The sequence below is a fragment of the Ambystoma mexicanum genome, chromosome 5q, assembly GCF_040938575.1.
Source record: "Ambystoma mexicanum isolate Mex_15411 chromosome 5q, UKY_AmexF1_1, whole genome shotgun sequence".
NCBI lineage: Eukaryota > Metazoa > Chordata > Amphibia > Caudata > Ambystomatidae > Ambystoma > Ambystoma mexicanum.
In genome coordinates, this window is record NC_090933.1 from 432,685,621 (window position 1) to 432,704,187 (window position 18,567).

At 50.1% G+C, this 18,567-nt stretch overlaps 1 pseudogene; it reads right to left on the reverse strand.

Annotated features, from left to right (window-relative positions):
- Window positions 1–18,091: 18,091 nt before the first annotated feature.
- LOC138499357 (5.8S ribosomal RNA) lies at window positions 18,092–18,261 on the reverse strand (annotated as a pseudogene).
- Between the last annotated feature and the right edge of the window lie 306 nt (window positions 18,262–18,567).

Consider the following 18,567-nt stretch of genomic DNA (forward strand, 5'->3'; position numbering starts at 1 on the left):
AGCCACTTAACTTAGTCGTACATGTGCCTTGATCACGGTGAATCGAGCCAGGCTCTGTGGTGTGGGACATTTATGCTGAGGTAGAGAACAATCCATGAGAAGAGAAAGGAAAGAATCATTAGCATTCGTCTTGTGAGCCTTATGTTTATCAACAACGTAAGTGGGAGACGCACAGGCCTTGGATACAGTCAGGCAAGGTAAAAGTTAACAACAGTTCTAGACAAGCGACGTTCTCCATGTTCACTGATTCGGGATGTGAGCAGAACACAATGCGGGTCAAAATGGCATTCGCCACATGAAATGTAGAAGTAGTAGAGATTGCGCTACTATTCTTCATGGTAGCAGGGCCTGGGGAGGGACAGGCGTGGGCGCAGCCCCACTACTGGTGCCACTGCAGGAGCTTTCTGCAAATAAATCAGTTCAGGTTGCAGTCCTGAGCGCAAGCGGTTCTCTGATTTCTGATGTGCGCGCAAGCACGTTTGCTTGGGCGTGTCCTGGGCTTCAGGCCATGCTGGCAACTGTAATATTTGTTGCACTGTGGCTGAAGTTCCATAGTTCTGTTGGTCCTGTGGTTTTTTGTTGCTGTTTTTGTACCTTGAGATATTTTGTGCCAAAATTCTGTCTTTATGCCTTGAAATATTTTGGGCCAAAATTACTACAGGAACATCTGCAAGAAGGGCAGGTTGGTTGAATATATGTTGCCTGGGCCATGCTGCACAACATCTGCCTCTGTCAAAATGTCCCCCTGGCCCCTGATGAGAACATGCCTCCACCAGTGGACAATGATGGACTGTCTGTATATGAAGCACTGCCACACAGTGAGAGTGAAGAAGGCCGGGAAGGATGTCTGGTGCAGCAAAAACTAAATGACAATGATTTATAGGCACATTACTTTTCAACTGCTTCTCACTTTTGTATAAGCCACGTTTTTGAATACATAACCTTCAGACATTGTCCTTGCATTTGTTCAAGTAAACTTGTGTTTTGTTTTGCAAAAAGTGCAACACATCCATCCCCAACACCCATACCAAGCTACCACACAGTCCCCAACACCCACACCCAGCCAGCTCTCCATCCCCAACACCCATACTCACCCACCTCCCCCACCCCCAACACACATACCAACCCACCTCCGGTGCACCCAGTGAAATAGTGTCAATATTATATTAGTAATGTTTGTGGCCTCTTGCCCTTGTCAGCCTGCTTGGGTAGTGACTGGGCCACGCTAGAGCAGTGCTGTGGGCTCCTAGCCAATGACCCCTCCATGGGACTGATGGCGTTGGAAGTCTCAGACTCCTGGGCCCGGATGTGTTGCAGGGTAAGAAGCGTGTTGGTGTGCATAGGTTCAGCAAATGCCAAAATACACTCTGTGAGCTCCCTAACCCCACGGGCAACAGCTGTGTTTGCAGCAGTCACCATTGAAAATTGGCAGCACTGGCAATCCAATAATCTGGCTATTTTACTTGAGAAACCCATGTATAGAGTTCCTTATGACCTGCAAATGCTGCGCCTGCATCTCTGCCTTGATTCCTATGTTCATCTGGAACTGCTTCATGGTGTCCAGCTACCTCCAGATGGCACCTAGTGAATGCTGATGCACATCCTATGGGCTTTGGAGAGGGCTGGGGCTGAAGCAGGAGGACCTGAACCCTGTGTCATCTGCATCAGATGTTCCAATTCCATCACTCCCTGTATCCAGATCATCCTGGTGATGAGAAAGGCTGTCTGCCTCAAGTGATGAGGGGGAGTCAGGGTCAGATGGATGGCTGCAGGTGTTGAACCATGTTGTTCCTGTGCCTCGTTGTTGCTTCACAGGGCGCACCGCTAGGGTCAGCTTTGGTGTAATTGTTGCAGCTGATGGGGTTCTGCATCTGCAACTGAATGTGGTGTGCCTCTATGACATGAGGTGTTGTTCCAGCTGTGCCATGTGCACTTCTGGATGGAAGGGCCACTGGACCCACTTGTGGGAACTGTGGCTGTTTGACCAGTTAGCATGGCTGCCATGGAACTGCTATACTCTGGCCCTGGTGCACTGTTCCTGATCTTCCTCCTGCTTTTCCCATGGCTGGCCTGTACAGGGGTGGAGTTAATGTGCTGCCACCAGTGGAGGTCCCCTGGGAAGTAGTGAGACCTGCCTCATCAGCCGGAGATGACTGTGAACCTTTTGAGTGGACCATCACATGGTGTTAGTCATCATGCATACTTGTATGTGGCCTAGCAAGACACTCATGCAACAAGATGAATAGTCATTCTATACACATTTTGGGCCTCATTACGAGAAGTGCGCTAACAGGGTCATTACCAGCATGGAGGAAGTAGCGGGTCCGTGCTTGTTTGACGCCGCTAATAGCGGCTGTTTATGAGTGTGCGAGCACGCGCGAACCCCCGTGCCAGTAATGGCCAAACCGCCATGCCGCTAAAGGCCCTCCAACCCCCCAATAGCGGCATCACGGGACCTGCCGATACCGCCTCTGCCCAGGAGGCACCCCTTAATACTGACCCGGTAATAACACCATGTAAATACTGTGCTCGTAATACCGGACCCGGAAGTAACGTCATCGCGTCCGAATGGGAAATGCGCCGGCAGCCATCTTTAAAAACACAATCCATTGCAATCCTCCCAAACCACCAGTGTTGCATAGGAGAGACCAGGGCCATTGAAAAGAACATATCTAAGGCAACCCGAAAAACCAACCCCTGCCTGCGCAAGAAGCGTTTCTCAGATGAGGAATTGAACATGTTGGCAGACACCCATGCTGATGAGATCAACACCCATAACCTCAAAAGGGAGGCGCAGCAGAGGAAGAAGGAGATTTGCGAGGAGGTAGCCCGCAAGGTGTCTGCAGTCGGCACCACCCCACGGACAGTCAAAGACTGCAAAAAAAGGTGGGATGGCCTCCGCCTCAGGGTCCGCAACATCCTGGCCAGCAATCATCAGGAGGCCATGGCCACAGGCGGGGGTGCCCACACCCCGGTCAAACTCATGCGCTGGGAGTAGACATGCAGCGCTACCATCCAGATGGAGTCGATTGAGGGCTTCGGGGAGATGGAGACGGGTGTCGCAACACCTGGAGATGGAGGTGAGTGACCCTGCAAACCCCAGTAGGGCAAACCATGACGTAGCACAAGTGACGTGGAATAGAGCCTAGGCAAGACAATGCATGTCCCATCACACACACATTAACATATCCATGTCCAGATGAAGGCCCAAACCCTGCCACACTGAAATGCCTGCTGAGTGCCAATCCCATTACCAACATACAGCCAACACACAGGGACCATTCCCATGTCATACATCACACAAACCCCAATACAACGGCATGCCACCTGGCATGCAGTATTGCCGAATTGAGACGTCACGGCTAGTTCCAAATGCCGCCCCCTTCAAACTACACTGTGTGACACACCCGTAAGATATAAATGCATGAGAAATGAAAAACTCCACAGCACCATCTCATGCATCTTGCATGTAACACCATCACTGATGGCCTGCATCTCTTCTGCCCCCCCAGGCATCGATGGTGAAGACCCAGTCACAAGGCCATCCTCGTCCCGGGCCAAACCACCTGGCACTGGCAAAACCACCTCTGGAGCAGCACTGCGGCCCACAGTACAAGCCAGGGCGAGTGCACAGGCCATGCCGGCACATGAGGGTCCCACAGCTGCAGATCAGACTGCAAGCACAGAGCTGCCAACAACAGTGGAAGGGGAGGTCAGTGGCATCCATTCTGCTGCAACTAGTTCAGTGGGTGAGGTAGCAGCCACAGCCCCACTGAGTGACGTTGATATCGGAGCGGAGGAGTACGTGGACCAAGAAGGCGCAATCCATGTGGCATGTCCACACACACCAAGCCCCCCGTCCAACCACCAACACACCACTCAGGCCTCACTCACCAGCCCCATGCTGGAATCTGCAGTTCTGCTGCACAGCCCTGAACTCAGTACCACCCCAGAGGCCAGCCCTGCAATGCCACGCCCTGCCGCAGCACCATCGACCTCTGCTGCTCCCCCTGACTTGGAGGCACGGCTGTCTAGGGTGGAGGCAAGGCAGGAGAGCATGATTGACATAGTGCGCCAATATGTGGCTGACGGGGAGGATATAAGGCGGGAGATCCGTCAGGCCATTGCAGGGAACTCTGCGCAATCAATGCCTGTGCTGCAATTATCCGTGACAGTTTGGGGGCAGTCACGCAAGTCCTGACCGGCATACTGGAACACATGCAGCAACAACAACCTGCGGCAGCCATGCCAATCCCTACAGCATCCACCCCATCCTCCACACCCACATCCTCTGCACCCTCCAGTCCTGTGCAACTGACAAGGGGGAGTGCGAGGCAGTCTGAAATGCTGCCCCCGGACACAAAAAAGTCACGAAAATAGTGTGGGACAACAATGGGAGTGGGGGAGGTGGTGTCGGTGGTGTATAGGGGAATAAGGGGGTGTTCATTGGGGGAATGGGGAGTTCATAGGGGGAATGGGAAGTTCATTGGGGGAATGGGGAGTTTTGGTGTGTTGGGGGAGGGGGCGGGGGGAGCATGTGAGTGGTGGAGGGGTGAGGCACTTTTCTGTAGTTTTCATTAATACACCCGTTGTGTAAAAAATCATTTAATGCCTGGACATTGTTCATTTCGTGTGTATTCATTTTATTCATGACAGTGCACAGTGCCCAACTCCCCACATACCCTGTGTGCATGTCCACATGAACCCATTGCTCTGTGTAGCACTGACACATATCCATCAAAGTCCCTGTGGTTCAGAAGTATTCGTCAATCAGTGATTGGCGTACAGCATGGCAATCTTGTGCATCACATACTGGCAGGGGTGCTGCTTCTCCTCCATCTTCATCCTCATCATCCTCACCCGGTGCATGCATGTCAATGTCAGGTGGCAGTGGTACATTTCTCCGGATGCACATGTTGTGCAGCATGACACAGGCCATGATGATCTTTGCCACCTTCTCAGACCTATAAAGGAGTGCTCCACCAGACCTGCTTGGGCAGTGGAACCGCGCCTTCAACAGGCCAAAGGTCTGCTCAATCACAACACGGGTACAGGTATGAACCCGATTGTACTCCTCTTCATGCCTGTTAAGCAGGTTCCGCACAGGGGTAAGTAGCCACGGCTTCAGGGGATATCCTCCATCACCTGCATGGGAGTACATAGAGGTCTGTGTGAGACATTCTGAACTGCCACCTTCAGGATTCACAGCCATGGCCGCAGCTATTTGCTGTTGACATGCACATGTCCCTGTACGTATGCACAAAGATTATTTGGATGCATTGTGTACTGCAATATGGTCTTCTGTCTGGATGGCGTTGTTCAGATGATGCAGGGTCTTAACTGGCATGCTGATGCGGATGTACTGTGGATGCGGAACAATGTCTTGCCTCCCATAATTGCAATGTATGCTACTCTGTGCCTAATCACACTAGCGACATTGGCACAGTTGTAATCATGTTTAGTCATGCATCGCTTGACATACCCATGGTGGCCTGGTTGTGCGTCTTGCATGTTGTCATTGATGTACAGCATTGGTCTAATGTGTGGCATTGATGTGTCATGTTCAGGTTGGGAGGTTCAGGTCAGAAATGTTTAGCTCTGAGTGCATTGTCCACTCACCGCCCATTCCCACCCAGGTGGAGTATGCACCCCCCATTCCTACCCAGCTGGGGTATGCATAGTCCCCATCCCCACCCAGTTGGAGTATGCATCCCCCCATTCCCACCTACGGAGTATGCATCCCCCCACATCACAACCCTGATGCACTGCCATGGGCCAGTCAGGCAACTCAACAAGCAGCCAGGCACGTCGACCAGCATGTCGCTCCATGTGACGGGGTAGCGTGGAGTTACGCAGCACCATGGCATCATGTGTCGATCCAGGATATCGGGCACAACAATGCATGATGATCTTGCTGGAGTCACATACCATCTGCACATTGATGGAGTGGTATTGCTTGCTATCGCGGTACACCACCTCTATGGCATGAGGAACTACCAATTAGACATGGGTGCAGTCGAGGGCACCGACGCAATTGGGCATGCCTGCCAGTGCATGGAAGCCTGCTTTGGTGTCGGCAATCTCCTGGGTAGTCTGTGGTAGGGATATGTGGGTGCTAGCGTGCTTCAGGAGGGCATCCAGCACTTGGATCAGCATGCGTGAAAAGAGTGGTTGTGATATACCATGCAGCTGGCCCACTGTGTGCTGCTAGTTGCCTGTGGCCAGGAAGTGGAGCACAGACAACACCTTTAGTAGCGGGGGGATGGCAGTGCGTATTTCAATGAGGCTGACAATGTCATCATGTATCATGTCCACAATGGTGGTGATGGTGTCCCGGTCCAACCGGTACAGGGTGTGGATCTGCTCAGGGGTTAGATTGAATGGACTGGTTCTGATGTCAGGGATTGGTGGCTGCCTACGAGGTACTACTGGCTGCACTGGTGGTAATTGCTGGGCCTGTCTCACCCTCTGTAACGCTCACCTGATTCCCGTAGAGGCGCCGGTCTTGACTGGGCGTATACCGTATCTTCAAAGGTGATGTGTAACACACGGCTGGCTCTTTGGGCTGGACCTCTGTGCACTGTATGTCTGACTCGAAGGGTAAGATGTCTGCAGATAGAAAATATGGGATTAAGGAACTGGGTTATTGAATGTCTCTCTCTTCTTCCCTTTCTCTTCTCCTGTAGAACCCCAAAGGTTAACGCTCTCACCTTAGGTAAGTGAACGCCGTGCTCTCCATCTGCCTCGGGGCAGGGTGCTGTAACCAGTTTCTTCACTGGATAAGGGGAGCAGGCCTCTTGACTTCAGAGGACTGCTGTCCGTCGTTTACTGCACGAACGGTAAGTTTCGAGTAATTCTAATGTCTTTAAAGTCTTTAGTAATGATGTTTCTTGTTTTTCAGGGTTCCGGCGATGGCGGATGACGGGCTGAAGTGAGTTGAAGATGGAGCCCGTGTGATGAATAGAAGCGCCTGGAAGCACGTAAGTAAGCGCTTGTTGCCTGCTTCACGATGCGCTCTAACTGTCTTTTTATTTTGCAGGTACAAGTTCGGAGCGGCTGCAGGGTGCCGGAATACCCACTGGGTTAGATGTGGAAAGGAGTAATGGCACGTGAGTATTAAAGTTCCCCAATGTCTTTAAACACACCTTGTTTTGTCTTTCAGATGCGGGATGCAGCGCCGAAGGCCTCCGGAGCGTGCGAAGAGTTGGTAAGCTTTTGTCTTTCAGATGCCGGAATGCAGTGTGAAGACCTCCGGAGCGCACGAAGAGTAGGTAAGCCTTTGTCTTTCAGATGTCGGAATGCAGCGCGAGGTGTTGGTGACAGCCGATGGACCAGGTAAGTGAAGAGCTGTCACTGAAGACCGTAATGCTAACCTGTTCTTTCTTGTCTTTATAGGTGTTGCTGAAGACTGGATTCAGGATGGTAAGCCTTTTTCCTTAGGCCCAGGATCAGATGCAGAAGACACGATGAGCGTTCTGCTGCAGAGGATGCAGAATAACGCAAAGCAAGATCCATCGGGTGTGGTTTAAATAGCCTCCTGTAGTGCTTAGGTGTCTCCTTCCACAGCCACGCCTAGGTAAGAAAAGAGTTCCTGCTTTCCAGAAGAGTTCCAGTGTTCTGAATCTAGGGAGTGGCTCCTGCCCCACCCAACAGGAAAAGTAGTTCCAAACAGAAGAGGATCAGAGGCTCAACTGGCAGGCAAGTAAGCAGCATGGTCTGCTGCAGGTAAGTCCACCCAAGCATTATGAGCCCGGCGCTTCCAGCACTGGGACTGGGCATATTTATGAGCCTGGTGCCACTGGCGCCAGGACTGGGTCCAAAAGGTCCCAATTGGGACTGGTTGGCACTCGGAACCTGGGTTATGGCTCTGCTTCCAAGGGAGTTGGGAAAACCCTGACCTTTTGGAAGCAGAGATCATGACAGTACCCCCCCTCAAGGCCCCTGCCAAACCGGGCTTCTCTGGGGGTTTTGGCTTGTCAGGAAATGTTCGGTGAAATCTTTTGATTAGGCGAGGAGCGTGGACATATTCAGCAGGTTCCCAGGATCTCTCTTGGGGGCCGTAGCCTTTCCAGTCAATTAGGTAAAATAGTTTAGATTTGGAGATCTTGGAGTCCAGAATGCTTTTGACTTCAAACTCGAGTTCTCCATCAACTAGGATAGGTTTTGGAGATTTAGTTAGTCGGGTTTGAGGTTGCACGGGTTTTAATAGAGAGACGTGGAAGACCGGATGTATCTTCATGTGCGGGGGCAAGTCCAACTTGACCGCTACTGGGTTTACTATGGTAGTGATGGAATAGGGACCAAGGTATCTTGGGTTGAATGTGCGTGGCCCTTTTAGAGGTAGATATTTGGTGGATAACCAGACTTGATCCCCTACTTGATATTGAGGGGCTTCCTTCCGATGTTGATCTGCTCCTTTCTTGTATTGTTCTTTAGCCCTTTGAAGGTGAGAAACAGCTTCCTTAAAGGCTTGGGTGATTGTAGAATGCAGGTAGTCTACTGCTGGTGTTTCAAGATCTTGGAGGGGATCCAACTCCGAGGTTCGAGGGTGACTGCCGTACAAAAGAAAAAAAGGGGTTTTCCCAGTTCCCGAATGGACAGAGTTATTGTAGGCATATTCGGCTATCCAAAGGATGTCTTTCCAAGTTTTTTCAGTTTGTTGCAGCTTGCAGCGTAAGTACTGTTCCAGAGTTTGATTGGTCCTCTCGGTTTGTCCGTCGGTCTGAGGGTGGTGACTGGTCGATAGTCTCACATCAATTTGAGCCGACCGACAGCAACTTCGCCAAAAATGAGAAATAAATTGACTACCTCGATCCGAAATTAGAACCGAAGGAAAACCGTGCAGTCGGACAATGTTTTCGAGAAATTCTCGGGCCAGAGTTGCTGCTGTTGGCAAGCCTTTGAGCGGAATGAAATGCGCCATCTTGGAGAATAAGTCCACGATTACCAGAATCGTATTGTATCCGGAGCATGGAGGTAGATCGGTGATGAAGTCCATAGAAAGCGTATGCCAAGGGCGAGGTGGGATGTCAATAGGGCGTAAGAGGCCTGCTGGTCTTTCCTTTTGACTCTTGTTTTGGGCGCATACTCCACAGGACATTATAAAGTCTCTGATATCTTTTTTCCAAGACGGCCACCAGAAGTAGCGCTTGATCTTTTCTGAGGTCTTGGCCATACCGGGATGTCCTTCCATTAAAGAATCGTGATAACAAGAGATTACTTTTTTCTGTAAATCTGTGCTGGGTAGGTATAATCGTTCTTGGAAATACAATAAGTTGTCCTTTACTGCAAAGTCCTTTCCCTGCAGATGCCAATTCTGTATGTCTGCTGGAGTTACAAGTTGCCTGGCTTTATCCTTAACTTCCTCTATGGATTCTGTGGCGATTACACCCAGAATTCTTTGTTCGGGAATGATTGGTACAGGTTTAGGGTTGATCAAGTGTTCTTCCACTCCCATCCGAGAAAGGGCATCAGCTTTACCGTTCTTTGTACCAGGTCGATAGGTAATTATGAAGTCAAACTCAGCAAAGAATAATGCCCAACGGAGTTGTCTAGAGGGTTGGGCTTTTGCGGTTTTCAAATATTGCAGGTTTCGGTGATCCGTAATCACAGTAACGGTGTGTCGGGCCCCCAGCAGATAATGCCGCCAAGCCTTAAAGGCAGACTTGATAGCCAGAAGTTCCTTGTCAGTAATCGTGTAATTGATTTCAGGAGGTGAGAATTTGCGGGACCAAAATGCCACGGGATGCAACTGATTGGTTACCGGGTCCTTTTGTGATAGAACTGCCCCCATGGCAAGGCTTGAAGCATCAGTTTCCACGATGTAGGGGAGTTCGGGGCGAGGGTGTTTTAAGATTGGTGCAGAGATAAATTTAGTCTTCAAATCCTGGAAAGCTTGTTCCGCCTCGGTAGACCATTCAAAACGTTTGTTTTTCTTTAACAAGGCAGTGATGGGCTGGACTATTCGAGAGAATTCGGGGATAAACCTGCGGTAAAAGTTAGCGAAGCCTAACATGCTTTGCACACCTTTTACGGAGGATGGTGATGGCCATTTGAGAACTGCATCGACCTTCTTTGAATCCATACGCACTCCGCCAGGTGATAATATGAATCCCAAGAATTCAACTTCAGTCATGTTGAAAACACATTTTTCCAATTTAGCGAAAAGTTTGTGTTGACGCAATCTTTCGAGGACCATTTTCACGTGTTTCCGATGTTCAGATTCCGATGAAGAATAAACGAGGATGTCGTCAATGTAAACAACAACACACACATCTATGAGCTCTCTGAGGACATCGTTCATAAAATATTGAAAGGCGGCCGGGGCATTGCAAAGTCCGAAGGGCATGACCTGATATTCAAATAGCCCATACTTGGTGCGGAAGGCCGTCTTCCATTCATCGCCCTCTTTTACTCGTACCAAGTGGTAAGCTCCTCTAAGATCCAGCTTTGTATATATGCATGCTTTTCTGACTTGGTCCAGGAGTTCAGGGATCAAAGGTAACGGATATCTATTCTTAACGGTGATCTGGTTCAGGGAGCGATAATCTATACAAGTTCTAAGGTCTCCTTCCTTTTTTGGAACGAAGAACAAAGCTGAAGAAGCAGGGGACTTGGAAGGACGAATAAACCCATTTGCCAGGTATTGATCCAGGTATTGTCGAAGGTGAAGGTTCTCAGGCTCGGTGAGGGCATAAATTCTACTACAAGGAGGAGTAGATCCAGGTATCAGGTCTATCTGGCAGTCATAAGACCTATGAGGAGGTAGAGAGTTAGCCTGATCCTTCCGGAAAACATCTTGGTATTCTAGGTATTCGGGAGGTAACTGGGGAGTCTCTGAAGAAATTGCTGCCAGTGCAACACCAGGTGGAGGGTGACAAGTAGAGACACATTCTGGAAACTGGACCGTTCTTGCTCGCCAATCGATCAGAGGATTGTGTTTCTCTAACCAAGGTATTCCTAGAATAATCTGAAACTGAGGGGCCTTGATCACATCGAACACGATCTTCTCATGGTGTCCATCTTGACTTACTAGCGTCACCTCTTGAGTGGTATGCGTTACTGGCCCGGAGGCTATCTCCGTACCATCCACTGTAGTAATGACGTCCTTTACAGCCTTGGGACAAAGAGTTAGATTCATCCTCAAAACCATTTCATGATCCACATAATTGCCGATGGCACCGCTGTCAACGTAAGCTTCAATTGCATGTAATCGATCCGGATTATCAGGGCTAATGAGGACCATAGGTATCACGAAATGCGAGGTCACGGAACTGGTTTTCACGCTCGGCAAGAGGACCTCTATTCTTGTCGGGCGAGGTCGTTTCCCTGCTCAGAGTTTGTAACTTTGGTAACTGCAGCTCCTACTGCCTTCTTGGCAGGTTTCACCGGACAGTCTCGAAGAAAGTGCCCCGAGTTTCCGCAATAGAGGCATAATTGCAACTGTTTTCTCCTTTCCCGCTCCTTTTGTGTTAGAGGACCTTTCAGACCCCCTATTTGCATGGGTTCCCCGGAGTCTACTCCTTTGGAAGGAGTTGGCGGTTTGGAAAATACTCGAGCATCAAACTTGGAACGATCGGCCTTCCTGTTCTGCAGTCTGTGATCTATTTGAACGACTAAGTCTATATAGTCCGAACAATCTTGTGGGGGATTCACTACTTGGGCTAACACATCTTTGAGCTCTCCACGTAGACCTCTATAAAACAGCGTAATCCTTTTGTCCTCAGGCCATTGAGTTTCCACTATCAGTCTGTTGAAAGACGCAATATAAGCCAAAAGGTCTTGGTTACCTTGTCGCAACGAAAGAAGCTCATTGTCCAAGGCCTGCCCCTGTGCATGTCTTGCGAACAGTTTTTCCATACTGAGCTGAAAAGCTTGAAAATCATGGAGGACCGGATCATCTTGATTTACTAGACGGATCGACCAGTCTGCCGCATTGCCACTAAGGTACGAAAGCACGAAAGCTACTTTAGCTTGATCAGTTGGAAAGGCTGCTGGCCGGCATAAGAAATGCAACCGGCACTGATTGATAAATACTGCAAACCTCTTTGGGTCACCAGAAAATCGTTCGGGCGGAGCCAGAGGTACATTCCCAGGTAGGTTGATCTGCACTGGATTCATAGAGGATGTAGAAGGAAGATTTCCCCCAGATGCGGGTAACGGGGTCTGTCCGGCTTGTGACTGTAGCAATTGTCTAGCGAGATCATCTGTTCGCTCCTTGGAAATAATCAGTTCCCTTCTTAGAGCGTTCGTTTCCTGACGGGCTGCATGCACTTCTGCCCTTAGTTCCCCAAGTAACTGGGCTAGCTGGTCGGTATCTGAGGTTTCCATAGCGCCTGGACGGGAGTTTTGTGGTAGGCTTTGCGTTCTGTAACGCTCACCTGATTCCCGTAGAGGTGCCGGTCTTGACTGGGCGTATACCGTATCTTCAAAGGTGATGTGTAACACACGGCTGGCTCTTTGGGCTGGACCTCTGTGCACTGTATGTCTGACTCGAAGGGTAAGATGTCTGCAGATAGAAAATATGGGATTAAGGAACTGGGTTATTGAATGTCTCTCTCTTCTTCCCTTTCTCTTCTCCTGTAGAACCCCAAAGGTTAACGCTCTCACCTTAGGTAAGTGAACGCCGTGCTCTCCATCTGCCTCGGGGCAGGGTGCTGTAACCAGTTCTTCACTGGATAAGGGGAGCAGGCCTCTTGACTTCAGAGGACTGCTGTCCGTCGTTTACTGCACGAACGGTAAGTTTCGAGTAATTCTAATGTCTTTAAAGTCTTTAGTAATGATGTTTCTTGTTTTTCAGGGTTCCGGCGATGGCGGATGATGGGCTGAAGTGAGTTGAAGATGGAGCCCGTGTGATGAATAGAAGCGCCTGGAAGCACGTAAGTAAGCGCTTGTTGCCTGCTTCACGATGCGCTCTAACTGTCTTTTTATTTTGCAGGTACAAGTTCGGAGCGGCTGCAGGGTGCCGGAATACCCACTGGGTTAGATGTGGAAAGGAGTAATGGCACGTGAGTATTAAAGTTCCCCAATGTCTTTAAACACACCTTGTTTTGTCTTTCAGATGCGGGATGCAGCGCCGAAGGCCTCCGGAGCGTGCGAAGAGTTGGTAAGCTTTTGTCTTTCAGATGCCGGAATGCAGTGTGAAGACCTCCGGAGCGCACGAAGAGTAGGTAAGCCTTTGTCTTTCAGATGTCGGAATGCAGCGCGAGGCGTTGGTGTCAGCCGATGGACCAGGTAAGTGAAGAGCTGTCACTGAAGACCGTAATGCTAACCTGTTCTTTCTTGTCTTTATAGGTGTTGCTGAAGACTGGATTCAGGATGGTAAGCCTTTTTCCTTAGGCCCAGGATCAGATGCAGAAGACACGATGAGCGTTCTGCTGCAGAGGATGCAGAATAACGCAAAGCAAGATTCATCCATCGGGTGTGGTTTAAATAGCCTCCTGTAGTGCTTAGGTGTCTCCTTCCACAGCCACGCCTAGGTAAGAAAAGAGTTCCTGCTTTCCAGAAGAGTTCCAGTGTTCTGAATCTAGGGAGTGGCTCCTGCCCCACCCAACAGGAAAAGTAGTTCCAAACAGAAGAGGATCAGAGGCTCAACTGGCAGGCAAGTAAGCAGCATGGTCTGCTGCAGGTAAGTCCACCCAAGCATTATGAGCCCGGCGCTTCCAGCGCTGGGACTGGGCATATTTATGAGCCTGGTGCCACTGGCGCCAGGACTGGGTCCAAAAGGTCCCAATTGGGACTGGTTGGCACTCGGAACCTGGGTTATGGATCTGCTTCCAAGGGAGTTGGGAAAACCCTGACCTTTTGGAAGCAGAGATCATGACACCCTCCTTCTCCTCCTGCATCTCCTCTGTGCTGCCTGTTGTTGTGGCTGTAGTTGTTGTTGTAGTTGCTGTTGTTGCTGTAGTTGTAGCAGTACAGGCATGTCCTACATCCACATGATTGCAACAGCTAGTGGCATAATGTTCATGTGGGAAGGGGTGTGGTGTGTGGGTGTACTCCTTTTATACTGGGACAGGCTCCATTGACTCCACCTGTGGTGATTGTGTGCACCTGTGGCAGTTGCCTTCACTGCAGGTTGCTATTTACGGGTGGTCCGTGATGCCTGTATGGCCGACGTCGTGCAGGCACTATTTACCGCCTTCGGGATATCGGTAAGTGCATGCCCCCATAACTTGTGATGTCCTCCTATTACTGGCATCCCGGTATTTCCTCCGCAAAGGAGCGCGTGTACGCGTGCAAGCCGGTATGAAGGGGCACGGTACGGGCGGTGGCGGTATTGGTGGGTTGTCGGGTCGTAATGGCCCGGACCCGTTAACGATGCCGGTAATACCTTTCCGCCTTCCTATTTTCATTACCTCCATTCTCGTAATGAGGCCCTTTGTCTGATAAGAAGTGTTGTTTGCAGGCCAATGAGAATGTTAATGCAAGGTGGGAGCAGTCTCTGTTGAGGGTGTACACAGCACATGCATGGACTCATTGCCTGTTGGACTGCCAATATGTCTTGTACATGCGTTGGTGCAGGGAGGTACCGTTTTCAACTTGAACGTTCACAGCGCACATGCGTGCTGCTCATAGTTGCATGGACTCACATGTTCATTGCCCCTACAGTGCATGTATATTTGCACAGTATCCCACCTTCCCTTGCACATGCATGTGGTAGATGTGCCTTTGTACACATTGCCATGTGGTTGGCCATTACCCTGTCCATTGAGCCATCTATGCTGGGGAACACATGCATGGGACAAGCTTTTGGCCAGTGCATTGTCATGGGAGAGGGAACATTCTAACTCACCAGCATAACCTTGACTACTTGTTCCCACTTCTGCACTCCCAATGCCATCTATCCTTTTCGTGTGCAACATGCTGGTAGATTTCTCCTCCCATAGGGCCAGGACAAGGGGCTCGGCTGTGCTGCCTGCTGTGGCAGAAGTCTCATGTCTGTGTTTTGCAAGCAGGCTGCAGACTCTGGCCTTTAAGTCATTCCCTGCGCACTGCTGCAACCTTCTCCTTGAAGCTCGCCCAGAAGGTAACCTTCCTCTGCGAGAGGTACTCCCGTGTCTGGTGCCATAGAGCTCATCAACATGAGCCAACAACTCATCTACAAGCACCTGAATCTCACCTTCGCTGAACTTCACCTTGTGCAGCCTCATGTCCAGCAAGTTGCCTTTTCCATTTTCCTGTGTCATCTTCCCTGGGACTCCTGTCTCTGTATGGCAACAGAAAACTGGAGATTCAAGGGCGGAATGGATTTTTAAAGATGGCCACTGCTAGACTTCCTGTTCCCACAATTATTCTATTTCCGTTGGAGGTAATTCCGCTGGCTGTAATTCCGCTGCTGGAATTTGAACCGAGTTGGCTGGCGGTAACCGAAATTATGCCGAAGGCGGGCTGAATTACCATCTGAACTTGATTTACAACAGTAATTCCACTCAATGGAATTACCATTACCACTGATGGTGTGTGCATTACTGTCACCTTATAATGTGGGGTAATTCTGTGGGTCACCACGGTGGAACCAGTAATTCTGTCTAGCCCTCCCATGGTTGCACAAAGGTTAAATAAACAGTCACAGCGTTATGTGATTTGGATAGAGTAAAACGCCTTATTTATACAACAGTAATAGACCAACAGATCTGCTCCTCGGTATGCTCGAGTAATGTGGCATTTACAATGTCCTCTAGTTCAGTTGAAGCACAGACATTTAGGATTCATTCTTACATTTCCTCCAATAGACCACTCAGGGTGGATAAACCAATAAACTAATATTACAGTGCAAACTCTTATGACTTAGCTCAGTCTCATTGGATAACTACATTACGGTTTTCCCTTTGGTGGGAGTACCTTAGCGCATAATCCTTCACATATGGTAAGTAACCAACTGTTTAACAGGGATGTGGAGCCTTCACAAGTAAGATTATTCACATTTGATAAATGAGTTACTCCTTCAATTCATGAGAGGCATTTGCGAGCAAGATTTGTCACCTGTTATAAATGAACATTATTTTACCTCGGTGGGGCATTTGCGAGCGATATTATTCACATTTGATAAATAAACACTCTTTCACTTCATGAGGGACATTTTTGAGCGAGATTGGTCACATTTGATAAATTAATACTCTTCACTGCTTTAGCACTTCCCAGCAGCTGCCGGCTACCATCTATGCCCCCTCATACTGTACAGACACCCGTCAAGTAGTCCCCTACGTTCAGAAAGAAAACATCCCTCATGAGAACTACTCAGTGGTCTGGGCCAGTATATGCAGTATGAGCATAACTCGCAGCTTAGGATCTGAAAGAGGTGGGATCTAAGGAGCAAAGTCTAGCGGAGTGCCTTGATGCTACCTCTTTTCTGACAAGAGCTGGCAGACTCATTTCCCTTCCAACGTACAGCAATAAACATAGAGAGGCCTATACAGGTGCCCCTACCCTTGAGGCTTTCTCTAATTTTCCCCCTTTCTCTAGCTCTGCTTTATGAACATGCCTCTGACTGAAGTATCAGCAATACCCTGCTAATCCATATCCCCCTACACTCTCCGACGTTCTCTTCATTAAGATGCGACAGAAAATTGACAAATGCTGCCAAGGCTGAAAACGGCCAGACAATATACTTTTATAGTTCCAACGTGCCACACTATGTTCCCGGCTCTGTAAACCTTTCCGCTCCTACCTCCTGTCACGGAGCGGGGAAGGGCAGACTCACGTTCGCTACCGTCTGCCCCATCAACTGGCGCGAACACACAGGGGCTACCAGCCCGCACTGGGCTGGCAACCACACTACGCTGCTCGCTTTCTCGACCCTGAAGAGGGAAGAGCGCAAGCAGGCTCGGTACCGCCCTCAGGGGACTACTTCAGCACGGATGGCCTTGACGCCTGCATGTTCAGGACGATGATGCTCTCTCTCTCCTTACGCGGCTTGCCACTGCTATATACAACCCATGGTCCTGTCCACTTGTCCCCCTGGTGGGGAGACAGTGACAGGAATTTTGTTAAAATCACCTCATCCATTCTCCCATTCCACCTGCGGGCCGGCTGTACCAAGTCCCCCGGGATCTAGGAAGGCGAAATACCTGCAGAAATAAAAACAGGACTGATATTATGCACGTAAGCTCACCCTCCATACATTACAATGAAACTCCCACGCTGGAATGTGGGGGTAGATAGATAGATGGATAGATAGATAGATAGATAGATAGATAGATAGATAGATAGATAGATAGATAGATAGATAGATAGATAGAATGCAGGTAATCCTGTTTCTGAAAGGAATTCCTGCTAAGTAGAACCCCTTTCGCAAAGAAACTCTGTGCCAAATGCATAGTGCATACATTGTGCCTTCACTGAACCAGTCTCCTGACAACTGCAGCACCTATCTTTCAGTGGTACGAGGCACGTTCAAAGGGCACATGTGCATTTCTGGCAGCTGCCATGAACTAAAGTCACTGTAGCCAGTAGTGGCCTTTTATCTCCTGCACCTTCAAATTAAAACCTAATAATTGTCACCTTATCAACCTAGTGAAAGGGTAAACTTTAAGAATAATTCATACCTGGATGTGGTATGGTGACTGATAACAGCACACTATTATTAAAGCCCCACCAATGTGACATCATATAAGTGTCAAGCCTGTGATCCCAGACCAGCTATATGAGGGCAATGGGCCTCATTATGAGGCTGGCGGCCGCGGTATGAACAGTGCCGGTAATACACTGGCACCGTTCATACTGGGCCGCCGCATTACGAGTTCTCCTCACGGGTTCCTTACAGCCCGCCAGGTCTTACCTGGCAGGCTGTGCGGCACCCGCGAGCAGAACTCGTAATGCCATAACGTAATGCGCATCCATGCTCCCCAACCCCATTCTGACCTATGGGGCAGAATGGGGATCGGGAGCCTGGCATTACCGGCACCCGCGAATGGGCAATTACCGGCCCACTCATCTCGTAATGGGCCGGTTATTGCCCAAATGCGGGAGGTGGTGCCGGATGCGAGCATGCCGGTAGCCGTGCCTGCCATACAGGCACGGCTACCGCCATGCTCGTAATGAGGCCCAATGTATATTCATGGCAGCATTGCTGTCTTCAATTCAGGGAATGAGACACTAGTCAAGATACTGCCTTTCTTTGCTTCCTGGATGGGAGGAACCCGGGGCCGCAAGGTGCGTTCGAAGTGTCGATGATCAATGTGTCCTGCAATTCACACTAATTCTCGCAGCTAGCTGCGTTCTTCATCGACGCGCGAGCCGAGTGATCCACCGCCAAGAGTCACAGGCAACTTTTTCGTTTGGTTCCAGACGTCGGCCCGAACCTGCCGGTGCAGGAGAGGCGGGGGGTAGGCAGCGCCGCCCGTCCCGCCCGCCGCGGGCGGGACACGGCCCGGCGCCCCGTCTAGCTGCCCCACTTGGGAGTCGGCCGAGACCATCGGGGGTTTTAAGAGAAAACAACAAAAAAAAAACATCCAGGCGCTCAGCCCGGGAAGCCTGCGCGGCGGCAGGGCTTCCCACGGCGACGGAGGCAGGCCGCTCCGCCGCCGGCCCAACCCGGCCCGGTTCCCGCCTGGCCTACCCCCCGGC